Source organism: Canis lupus, chromosome 13 (genome assembly GCF_048164855.1).
Source record: "Canis lupus baileyi chromosome 13, mCanLup2.hap1, whole genome shotgun sequence".
In the NCBI taxonomy this organism is placed as follows: Eukaryota; Metazoa; Chordata; class Mammalia; order Carnivora; family Canidae; genus Canis; species Canis lupus.
Window position 1 is genome coordinate 61950710 of NC_132850.1, and position 13454 is coordinate 61964163.

At 36.0% G+C, this 13454-nt stretch overlaps 1 long non-coding RNA gene across 4 annotated transcripts in view; it reads right to left on the reverse strand.

Moving 5' to 3' along the window:
• Positions 1–840: 840 nt before the first annotated feature.
• Positions 841–13454, reverse strand: part of LOC140603175 (uncharacterized) — a 43707-nt gene continuing 31093 nt past the window's right edge. For 3 of the 4 annotated variants that reach the window (XR_012006233.1, XR_012006231.1, XR_012006232.1), the window contains 2 exons: positions 10516–10689; positions 841–1397 (listed from right to left, as the gene is read on the reverse strand). This is a non-coding gene — a long non-coding RNA (uncharacterized lncRNA). The remainder of the gene's footprint in view (positions 1398–10515; positions 10690–13454) is intronic. The other variant, XR_012006234.1, reaches the window with a different exon arrangement.

Below are 13454 nucleotides of genomic sequence, written 5' to 3' on the forward strand. Positions count from 1 at the left end.
TAGGATTTCTTACAGAATTAATTACTTACAGCATTTGGTCAAACTAAGAATGACTAGAAATGTTTGGGAAATTCTGTGCAGTTTCCATATTCTCCTTGGTTTAATTCATTTGGTACATTAAATAGCTAACCTTTATCTGTAGCAGGATTAATTTTTTTTTCCTATTGAGAAGAGAAAGAGAGCAATGACAAGAGCATTTGCAATTTCACATGAGCTAGTATCTTGGCCCAGGCAAAGGGGAGATGGCTTAGAATGTGGGTCTTCTTGCAGTTGGCCTGACAGGTTTCACCACCAACCTACCAGTGCCTCTAAAATAAGGAACCAACTGCATGTCCTCCTTATCTCATACATGAGCCAGTATCCATCGTAACTCAACCTATATAAAACCCACTTAGATCTAGGAAAAAGCTAATTGACACTTTGCAGAAGGTATATGCAAAATAAAATCAAATTCCATTCTAACATTTTAAACATGAAAAATCCATTATTAAGATTCTGAGAGTTTAACAAATTGAATAAAATTATTCCCAGTGCAAAACCACTCTCAACTCTCATTAGGTCAGTTTCCACTTTAAGATAATTTGTGACTGAGGGAACATTTAAATCCAGGTGATACAAAAGGAAAAGTTTCCCAGTTGACACATTAGCATGGAAATGGAGGCTTACAGTTTTGATTGTTGTAGTGCCAACTAAGGATTTCATGAATTACATGAACCATAATAAAAATAAAAATGAAATTAGGAGTGAAAAAAGGCAGAAATATTTATTTTTTATTTTTTATTTTTATTATTTTTTTATTGGAGTTCAATTTGCCAACATATAGCATAACACCCAGTGCTCATCCCGCCAAGTGCCCCCCTCAGTGCCCATCACCCAGTCGCCCCAACCCTCTCCACCTCCCTTTCCACTACCCCTTGTTTGTTTCCCAGAGTTAGGTGTCTCTCATGTTTTGTCACCCTCACTGATATTTTCACTCATTTTCTCTCAAAAGGTAGAAATATTTCACTAAAATAAAAGGAATGAAAGTGTTTTGCTGGATTTACTTTCCTTCTTACTGCACCTATAATTTGCATCTCTCCATGTTTCCAATTCTCTCCAGGAGCAAGTTGAAACTCTTAGATATGCTGCTTTATGAAGAAATCTGATCAGTCAGATGAGAATGTTCTACTTGGTATTTTTTTCCCCAGTCCAATTCATTTTTAGTCCTTATTTCCCCAGGAGAACGACAATAGGAGTTTCTTCCTTTCATCCTTAGCTAGAATCTCACGGCTGGTGCTGCCAATATTTTTGCGATGAAGATTTGTAACAAAGATGAATTAACTCCAACCCTGCTCTCCTTGATTTTTTCTCTCATTATTTGCTTCTTTGCTAAGCCTGGAATCCTTCTGACCATTGATCTGAAAGAGAGTGCATGATTCACAAAGTGCTGTGTATTTGCCTTTAGTATACATAATGAGACTTAGTTTCTAGAACAGCTGGTGGCAGGATGAAAACTCTCTGGTTCATCTGATCCGTTTAATACATAGTCACTGAAGCAATGAAGTCACGTAAGCAATGACTGGAGTTGTATACCTAAGTGTACAGCAGACATGGCATCAGACATGGCAGGCATGTCGGAGTTTGCATTCTGTCATTAACCAAAGTGGGGCCGGGCGGAGATGAAGTATAACTACGAAATGTTGATGAGGAAAAGGCTAAATACGCGTTCTTTCAGAGCCAAAATTCCACTGGCAGCCTACCACAGAAAAGAAGATTTCCCCCTGTTTTTGAATTAGATTTTCAATTTGTTATTACAACTGTTGTAATAAGGAAGGCGACTAAGTATTGTAAGGCGTATTTGTACTGAACATACGTGAATAGCATCCTTATATGAGATAAAAAGCAATGACATTTGCTATTGAGATACAATTGACATATAACATATTAGCTTTAGATGTACAATATAATGATTCAATATTTCTACGTATTGCAAAATGATCACCATGATAATGCTAGTTAACATGTGTCACTATATATAGACACACATTTTTTTTCCTTTTGATGAAAACTTTTAAGATCTACTCCCTTAGCACCTTTCAGGTATGCAATACAGTATTATTAACTATAGTCCTCATATGGGTAGGTTACATCCTCAACACTTATTTTATAACTGGAATTTTGCACCCTTTGACCTCCCTAACTCATTTCACGTCCCGCCCCTTCCTCCTGCCCCTGGCAACCACCAGCCTATTCTCTGCATCCATAAGCTTGGATTTTGGTTTCCATTTGGTTCCAAAAACCAAAGATCTCACCATAAGTGAAATCATATGGTATTTGTTTTTCCATGTCTGACTCATTTCACTTAGCATAATGCCCTCCAGTTCCATCCATGTTGTTGCAAATGGCAAGATTTCATTCTATTTTATGCCTGACTAATATCCCATTGTATGTATATGCCACATTTTCTTTAGGCATTCACCCAGGGCTGGATACTTAAGTTGTTTCATATCTTGGCCATTGTAAATAATGCTGTAGTGAACATGAAATGTGTTTACCTTTTCAAGTTAGTGTTTTCATTTTTCCTTCAGACAAATACCCAGAAATGAAATGGCTGAATCATATGGTAATATTATTTTTTGTTTTCCATAGAAGCTATACCAATATATGCTCCCAACAATGTACGAGGGTTTTCTTTTCTTCATATCCTTACCTTGCAAATGACATTTTATATTTGTTCTATATTTTTTCCTTTTTTGGAATATTTCACATATATTATTGCCAAGGCACACCTGACCTTATTTCCACTCTTTTTGAGATATGATAAGGTTTATGACTAAGAAGTTTCTGGGTAAAAAAATAGATGGCTAAGAAATCTTGGGCCTGACTTAACACACATTTTGAGTTTGCATTGGCATGTAGCCCAGAAAGTTGAGATTCAACATAAAAATTGTCCCCAGACTAATGATAACAAGGTACCTGACAGGAGCAAACCCTGAACCTCTTCAGAGGAATTTCTTCTTGTCACGAGGGATTAACACAGAAAAAATAAATCCTAACTAAAAATGAACATATAATAAACCCCAAACAAAATTGTGAGAGTCATCAAATAAACATTAATATTATAAAAACCTTGTGATAATGGAACATAATCTGAAAGAATATAAGCATGTTTAAAGATGTAAGAAATAAACACAATCTTATGAATAGGATAAGACTTTAATGGAACTTCAAAACAAAAATTTAATATTGATGGAATGATTTTCCAGCAAATTAAATATTCAGAAGAAGGAACCAATAAACTGGAAAATAAATCTGAAAAAATTACCCAAAATGCTGCAGGTAGAAATAGAATTGGGACGCCTGGATGGCTCAGCGATTGAGTGTCTACCTTCGGCTCAGGGCATGATCCTGGAGTCCCGGCATCAAATCCCATACTGGGTTCCTTGCACGGAGCCTGCTTCTCTCTCTGCCTGTGTCGCTGTGTCTCTCATGACACATGAGAGAATGTGTCTCATGAATAAATAAATAAAATCTTAAAAAAAAAAAAAAGAAATAGAGTGTGGAAGGAAAGGGCCAACTCCTATGACTAATAGGCATTTTAAAAAAATAGAATAGAGAGAAATTCGACAAATATGGTATTGGCACAAAGACCAATAGACCAATGGAACAGTAAAGAAAGTCTTGAAAAACATCCATAAAAGGACACACTATTTAGGAAAAAAGGGGAATTACAAAACAGTGGTGAAAGTCCAGTCTTCTCAAGAAATTACACTGAAAAACTTGGGAATATTTATGAGAAGAAATAATGTCAGTTCTCTACCTTACATCATGTACACAAAAACAATTTCAGGTGGTTTATGGATATAATATCAAAGGTTTAGCAATAAATCAACTCAATAGCACAGGAGAATATCTTCAAAGTCTTGAAGATAAGCACATATTTTTAAGTGGGGCACACACAAAAAAACACTAACCATAAGGAAAACTTGTTATATTGGACTGCATTAAAATTAGGAACATCTTTTCATCGAAACATACTATTTAGAGAGTAAAAAGTCAAGAATATACTTGTAATGTGTTTAACTCACAAATAACTCATCCAGAAAGGTTAAAGAATTATTACCAATCAATAAGAAAAAGGTAGAGAAATCAAAAGAAAAATGTGCAAAAGACTTGAACAGGCACTACCAAAGAGAAAATACAAAAAGGTCAACAAATAATATGAAAAAGTATTCAAGATAATTAGCAATTAGGAAAATGAAAATCAAAATCACAGTAAGACCCCACTACTCATGTTCCAGGATAGATAACATTAAAAATTCTGGGTAATTCCAACAGAAGTATTATTTGTAATTGTCCCAAACTGGAAACAACCTAATCAGTCATCAGTATTGGAGCAAATAAACAATTGGTGACATATTCATACAAAGGATGGCCACACATCAATAAAAAGGAACAAAATGTGTAAAACAACACTGGTAAATTTTACAAACAAAATCTTGAAGAAATAGAAGCCAGATCAGAAGAACATAATTACATATAAAGTTAAAAAACAGTCAAAACCCAATATATGGAGACAGAAATCAAAATTGTGATTGCCTCTGAGGAGGAGGTAAGAGTAGAGACTGAGGAAAGATCAAGGGGGAGCTTCTCAGTTGCAGTATATTCTATTTCATTGAGTATTGGTTCCAAAGTATCACTTGAGATACTTCATGAAATTATACAGGTATTATTTGACACCTTTATATATTTATATCATACTTCAGTAAAGATTTACTTAAAATAAAATATAAATAAAATAAATTCTAATTAGGATTTGTTTTTTCAGAATGTGCTTTGTGAAGACCCTTCTTCTAAAGGAAATACTTCCTTTCTAAAGGAAATACTTTCCAGTTGCTCACTGATAACATTAAGAAAGAGTACAAAACTGGAATCAGAATACCAAGGTTCTAGCTCCACTCTGATATTAGTAGTTCTTTTACTAGAACAGTCATGTAACATCCCTGGTCTTTATTTCTTCTTTGGTAACATAAGTTATTTAAGCTAATTTTTAACATTCCTTTTAATTCTGAAAGTCTCATGCTTCCAATAATTTCTCCTAATCAGATGTGTACCAGTTGCTAAGCCATACGAGGCATATTCTTTCCTTCTAACCTAGTCCCAGTAAAATCCAGATTATAGAGAGGGAAATATTGTTAAGAGCTTATTACATGGTATGTTGGGCAAAGGGCTCATTTAAAAAGCACGTGATATGTCTGAGACACATGAAATACAAAGAGGAATTTTTTCTTCCTTTTCATATGACCTTTTAAAATCAGAAATATTATTTATAGGATGCCCCCCCCAGGCTATTTATGTGCAACACATTCCTGACCTTTGCAAATGCAAGGCGTGGAATTCTGAATGTGACTTTTAAAAATCAATTAATTAATAAAGACGACAAAGATACCCATGTAGTTAAAAAGAAAAGTTTCTGGAAAAACTTTTTAAAGCAGCCAGATAAACAACCTAATAAATGAAAAAGGTCATGTTGACTATAGAACAGACTCCCTTTCTAATTATTCTAAATAATCATTGCAGTCTGGCTGTTGTCTGATAAGAGAGTTAATTACCCATATTTCATTTTTAAAAGCAACCTAAGATCTCAATTAAATGCTCAAGATGGGAAAAAAGTGCCATCTTTGTTGTTTTCATCCGTTTGCTTTGTGACATGATCATGACAATTTGGTGAAAGAAAAATACTTTGGCTCCTTGTTCCCTTCTGAAGTCCATGCTCCCCGCTGGGATGTTCCTCTGAGCTCGAACTCTTGCTGTAGCCCTCACACAGTTGGAGGAGAAAGCTAATTAATTTCACTACTGTCATAAGTTTTCACAAAGGGATTATTGTCTGCCACTGCAGTGTTCTGAAGACCAGGTTATTACTCCTCACACGTACAGTGACTTGTCCTTTCAAATCTTTGAGTTAGTTTCTTGAGACCCAGTAATGGGTGTGAAATGAATTTTACACTTTGCCAACTTACCTCACACATTTCCTTTTCAGCCTAATTCCTCTAGAAATAATAATAATAAAGAGATATTCAAAGAAGATTAGACTTTCAGCAACTGGCTTCCCTCTCTTTGAGACCATGGGACACAGGACATATTCCTATAGTTCTAAATTCAAGAGATGACAGACCTTTTGTTCCTTTCTCTTCATACAAATTCTTCATTTTTTGTTCCTCCTTCTTCTTCCTAATCCCGTTTCTCTTTGCCTCATCAGCATGTCCTGTCAGAAGTGTTTTCAGTCTAAATATTGTAAACGTGACCCTGGACAGGAAACGCTTCTGCCACAGTCACTCCAATTTTCCCTTAGTGGGGTCATTCCAACACGGAGAAGGCAGTTTTGGTCATTTCAACCAATGGTGCTGGTGGTGGAGGGGGCAGGGGTCAGAATTCCAATATTTAACACCGCAGTTTTCAAAGACACTTTTTTGGGAACCTGAATAAGGTTTGAAAACTGGGGTGAACAATGTTAAGCCAACAATAGGCAAATGAAATATCCAACGAGTGTCTGAGTAGGAGTTTCTCAGGGCTTTCTATCTTATTTCTATGGGAAAAAAGACTTAGTGACACTGAATTTAAAAGAAACACTTAATACAAAGGTTTTTCAGAAGTTTTATTGAAGTTCATATTGCTAAACAATAGAGAAGAATTCTGGCCAGAAGTTTAGTGCTGCTTCTAAAATATAACTTATTTACACACTACTCAAGTGACTATATCCCTGTTTTGTTCTGAGGAGGCAAATTAATACTCAGAGACTGAATTTGTCTCTGCCAACAATTTATTTATTGCAGATTCCCTGCAAGAATTTCAAAAACTAATAGCATATGGGATGGCTTAATAAGCCAATAAAGAAATAACATATTTCAAATCAATGATAGATTAATCACACTATTGTCCCAGGCAAGACGAGAGAAAAGGAACAAAGTGCAAATTTAGTCGAGGTGCACCTCTACACTAGTTGGTACTAGGAGAGAAGGCTTAGCCAATGAAGAGCTCATGCCCCGCTGCCCGTGCATAAATAAAAATCCCCTGTTGCTAGAACATGTCGCTAAGGAACATGGGCAAAAGGGCCTGGGGGCCCATTGAATGGCTTTTGTCACTGCTGGTAAGAGTTACCTTGACTGTGGCAGGAGCTAATGCCCCAAGATCTTTAGAGAGCCGTTTTAGGTCAGCAAAGTGCTACCTGGCCCAGATAGAACACTCTGGATAGTCTTCACAAACTCACAGTATTATCATCTAAATGTCCTCCTGCCATAGTTGCTTCTTCATGTTTTTATTGATAAGCTCCAGGTGGGACACTTTAGGAGCTGGGCTACTAAGTCCTTACCGGTAAGAACAGATGAATTGATGACACCCTGACACAACTTACTTCGTTATTATGTCAAAACAACTTTACTTCTAAAAACAACCTCATTTTTTTGTCTTTGTCATAAATAGGTAGATTAAAACAACCTTGCTTAAGTCACAAACAAGTGGGTTTGAAATCATATCAAGCCAATACACAGCAATCCCACTCTTAATTCTCATGCTCATGAGAAGGTAAAGCAGGCTTACTTGAAATCCACAGACATCCATGATTCCATAATCAATTGTATGAATAGAACATGTTAACAAAATATAACACGAAGATAGCTATTGTCGATGTAACCAGTTGTAATAAACTGGATTTTGATGTTTTAAAAAACAAGCCAGTTTTTTGTCAGTTATACTTTTGGCAAGGACTATGACATTTACAGAAAAACAAACTCTCAGGAAGAAATGGAAAACTACTGGTAGCCTAACCTTACACAGAACAGATCATTCAAGAGTGTAAACCAATCCTTCTTTCATTGAATCATTAAATGTGAGTAAAATCCAATCTTTTTATGCTCTTGAAGTCACTAACTATATTGGTTCCTAGGATATAGTGTATCTGACAGGTTTCTACTAAATTTGAAGTTGCTTTGAGATGCCAAGTCCTAGTAAGCAGATGTGGAATGAGAATAGGTAAGTGGATCTGCACACAGACCAGGATGAGACTAAAAGATATGTGGAGACACATCCTAACAGTCAAAGATCAAGACAATTACTCAAGCATGCTTGATGGCCTGGCTGGCTGATGGATATCACTGGAGTAATGAGTACCAATCAACTATTTCAAGAATAAAATGATTTTAAGTAGCTGGCCAGCACTGTGTGGATTACGGTGAAATCAAATAGTGAGTATAATTCTGTCATTAAGATCCCCACAGCCGACCCCATGGATTTTCTTTCATCCCTGAAGGTCTGTTTTATGTTACATAGGTACTGCCTGAGTTTGAGTTTCAGCTTCTTTATTTCCATTGCCCACCCTCTGAGAGAGGCACTAATGAGCTATAAAAATAGCTAAGAGGCAGACAAAAAAAGGGTGAAAAAATGAAGGACAAGGGTAATCTACAAACTAAAATATTAGAATAGAAAGAATTCTTTAAGGTCTTTACCGGCCAAAATTCTCGTGGTTGGCTTTTTTTTTTTTTTTTTTTTTTGGTATATTTTTTATTGGAGTTAGACTTGCCAACATATAACACCCACTACTCATCCCATCAAGAGCCCCTCTCAGTGCCTGTCGCCCAGTCATCCCAACCCCCTGCCCACCTCCACTGCCACTACCCCTTGTTCATTTCCCAGAGTTAGGAGACTCTCGAGTTTTATATAACTTTGATTTTGGTTTCTCTTATGAAGGAAACTTCTCCATGAAAGAATAGCTAAGTTGAACTTGGCTATGGGATCTTGCATCGGTGGGCTATATTTTCAGATGGATCTAAATTGCCTAAGGATTAAGATGTATAAGATATTATGTACTAGACTGGACATAGTCTAGTACATAATACATTACAAAGAGCTTAACTAAAGGTCAATTGGAATAAAGGAAACCTGGATAGGAAGAGTAAAAATTAGACCAGAAAAGGAAAATTATTTTCAAGACTACACTGTCTACTTAGCCAATGTTGGGCACTGTCACATATGTTATCTAATTCAGTCTTCCAAACAATCTAATGAGCCCACTGTTGTTGTGTTATCCTTATGCATTTGACAAAATGAAACTAATTGCTTAGCATCACAATGAATAAGTATTAGAAAGAGAGATCTCTTGGGCAGCCCGGGTGGCTCGGCGGTTTAACGCTGCATTCGGCCCAGGGCGTGATCCTGGAGACCTGGGATCGAGTCCCACGTCGGGCTCCCTGCATGGAGCCTGCTTCTCCCTCTGCCTGTGTCTCTGCCTCTCTCTCTCTCTGTCTCTCATGAATAAATAAATAAATCTTAAAAAAAAAAAAAAGAAAGAGAGATCTCACAGCAGAGCTCCTACTCCTCTTCAGATTATTCTGTCAGAATTAAGAACAAATAAAGAAAGGGGGGACAGTTGGAGAGGAGGCAGATGGCAAAAGCAAAGTGAGTTTCCCTGTACATTTAAGTTATTTTGTCTCACAAAATAAATTAGAAAAATCATTTGCACAGTGAATTAGGTTTCATTAAAATTAATTTACAAAAACTAAAAACCAGATTTACAAAATGGACTGAGGAGTTGAATAAAGATTTCTTCAAAGAAGACACAGATACACGAAAAATGCTTGATATCACTAATTAGCAGGGAATTGCAAATCAAAACCATGATGCAACACCACACTGCTAGGACGGCTATTATCAAGAACACCAAAAGTATCGGTAAGGATATGGAGAAATTTGAAGGCTTGCGCACTGTTGGTGGGAAGGAAACTGGTATCGCTGCTATGAGAAACACTATGAAATTTCCTCAAAAAATTTTATAGAATTGGGGCACTTGGGTGGCTCAGTCAGTTGGGTGTCCAACTCTTGATTTCAGCAGAGGTCATAATCTCAGAGTCATGATCTTGGGGACATGAGATTGACCCCTGTGTCAGTCTCTACTCTGATTATGGAGCCTACCTGGGATTCTCTCTCCCTCTCCCTCTGCCCTTCCCCCCTTGCTCGTGAATGCTCTCTCTCTTTCTCCCAAAAAGAAAACACACACACACACACACACACACACACACAGTTACCATATGAACCAGTAATCCCACCTCAGGGTATTTATCTAAAAGAACTGAAATCAAGATCTCAAAGAGTTATTAGCATTCTTACCTCATTGCAGCATTATTTACAATAGCCAAGGTTGAGAAACATCTGGGCTACAATTGACAGATGAATAAGTAAAGAAAACTTGGCATGGTCATGTAATGGAATATATGCCACTGTATACCTTTTAGCTTTAAAAAAGGTAGTTAGCATTGGGGCACCTGGGTGGCTCAGCCTATTAAGCCTCTGCCTCTTGATTTTGGCTCAGGACATGATCTCTGGGTCATTGGTGCCCTGCTTCAGGATCCACTTTTAGCAGGGGATCTTCTCGAGATTCTCTCCCTCTCCCTCTGCTCCTCCCTGCCATTTGTGCTTTTTCTCTCTGTCTATAATAAACAAATAAATCTTTAAAAAAAAAAAAGAAAAGAGAAAAAGAGTACTTACCCTTAAAAAAGAAGAAAATTTTCCAATATGGGACAGCATGACAGAACCCTAGACCTTATCCCGAGTTCAGTTAGCCGCAGAAAGACAAATCCTGCAGGATTCCACTTACATGAGGTATGCCAATTAGTCTAATTCATAGATTCAGAGTGGAGTGGTGGTACCAGGTACGAGGAGCTAAGGGAAGGGGGAAATGGGGAGTTACTAATCAATAAACATAAAGTTTCAGTTAAATACATTGAACAAACTGCAGGAATCTGATGCATGTCATTGTTCCTATAGTTAACAATAAGGTGTTGTTACACTTAAAAACTTAAGAAAATACTTAAAATACTAGGTTCTTACCATAATAAAATAAAACATGCTTACATTTAGAAAAAAAAAAAAACTTCCTGAAAGTGGAAATTATATTAAATCTTTATTACACATGAGGAAGATTTTGTCATTTGTGTGTATTATCATCATCATTATTATTAGACTGCCTTGTAAAGTATCTACACAAAGTATTTGCTAATTAATGAGAAGACAGAAACTAGATAATGCCTGCAAGACAAGATCTTTCTTAAAATCCCCTGAGGAATTAGCCAAATTACTCCTTATGTCATGTACTCTGTCATGGTTAGGACTTCCACAGAATTCTGCTGACTTGCATTTTGGATAGGGCACGATAGTACTACTTTTCTTGTACTTCCAAAGCTCAAATTATCCTCATAAGAAAGGAGCTCAACATGCAAGCATATTCAGCAGGATTACATTCTGTTTAGAATGATTTTATATAAAAACAATATTTTATATCAATGAACTAGCACCCATAGGATTACCTATCTTGATACAGAAATGATTTTCATGTTGTCACCTGTTGCAATCCCACTCCATGTTTTAGTTATATAAAAAACACGCTGAAGTTAATTTTAGTGCCCATTTAATGTAATGTAAAAGGCCATTTAATTTGTATCATATAGGCCAAAGCCTAAATGATTCAATCACGTTTATTTGATGTTCATTTCATTTTAATTCATTTCAATTCACTTTCATTAATTAATTGATGGATTCATTTCATTTGAATCATGTTCATTTAAAAATCATATTCATTTGAATAGATTGTTGTCAACAATGAGCTCTGAAATCTTTTCCAATCATGCACTCCTATCAATAAAAAATTTTGAACACATATAAATATAGTATATTTATAACATTCATATAAAAGATTCCTTTTCCAATGGCCTCCCAAATTGTTTAACTCCGTGACCTAAACAAAGAAATCAAAGCACAAAAATCTAGAAGTTTTTCTCTAAGTAAACAAAAATTAAATGAATATCCTGGCTTCTGGGCTCCTGACCTAGGCAACATGGTCCCAATATTGTCATCAGTGTTTACCAAACATCTTAAAGTGATGCATAGCCATCAAAAGACAAGCTCAATATGCTGGTCTCAAATCAACTTTTATTTTGTTTCAATCATACATAGGACAACCAGAAAATATTAAATGTTGAAGAAGCACCTCTGAATATAAAAGAGTAATTTTAAACTTAAAAAAAAAAAAAAGACTCAAAGAGACAGGGACAATTCTGGGAACAGAAGAGAACTTAAAATTAATACCTCAGAGTCACTTAATAAGATACCGTCGACATAGAACAAGAACAGCATGCTTGTTCAGTGAATAAGAAAAAATTCTGAAATTAAAATGATGATTGCAGAGGCACCGGGGTAGCTCAGTCGGTTAAGTGTTTGCCTTTGGCTCACATCATGACCCCAGGGTCCTGGGATGGGGCCTGCACTGGGCTCCCTGCTCTGTGGGGAGCCTGCTTCTCCCTCTCCCTCTGCCTGCCGCTCCCCCTTGCTTGTGCTCTCTCTCTCTGTCAAATAAATAAAATCTTTAAATAAAATAAAATGATGATTGCTGAAATTAAAATAAATCCAATAGTAAAATTGAAGATAAAGAGGAAATACAAAATACTATGGCTATCTATTACTTGACTGATTAAATTTTAAAATATGAGGAAAGATAGAATATACACATAAATGAAATCATCTACCTTCTAAATCTAGAAAATCTAGAGAGCAAGAATAAAGAAAATTTGGAAAAGGAAAGCACAGAATAGATAACATAAGAGCATTTCCTAGAAGGAAAAGACCCCAGGCTTCATATTTAAAGACCTACAACTAACCAATATAATAACCAAACAAACATACAAACAAATACCAAGTAGAACACATAAAATTGTAAAATTTCAGAATACCGATAATAAAACGAAGGTTTGAAATGCTTCCAAAGAGGAAAGAAAAGAGTTTATTTACAAAGGAACAAAAACTAGACTGATACAAGATTTCTCATCAACGATAAATGTTTCTTTGTTCATTCCTTTGTTGGTGGGCATTTAGATTATTTCTGTATTTTTGGCTATTATGAATAATGCTGCAAAGAACACGGGAGTGCATATATCTCTTTTGAGATCCTGATCTCAATTATTTTGGATATATACTTCTGTGGGATTGTTGGATCTTATGTTAATTCAATTTTTAAGTTTTTCAGGAACCCAAACCCTTTTTCATAATGGCCCCACCATTTTACTTTTCCACAAAAAGTACACAAGAGTCCAATCTCTCCACATTGTTGACACTTATTCTCTTTGTTTTAATGATATAATGTGACTCTCCATTGAACATTTTATCATATTCCTGTTGACCCTTAGAGAAGTATCTATCCCCTTATCAGATGGATGTTTGCAAATATTTTCTCCTTATCTGTAGGTTACCTTTTAACTTTTGATTGATTCCTTTGCTGTGCAGTGTGCAAAGCTTTTTAATCTGATGTCGTCCCACTGGTTGTTTTTGTTTGTTTGTTTGTTTGTTTGTTTGTTGTATTTTTGCTTTTGTTGCTGGTGCTTTTGATGTAATGTTCAAGAAATCATTTCCAAAAGGAATGTCATGACGTTTTTCTT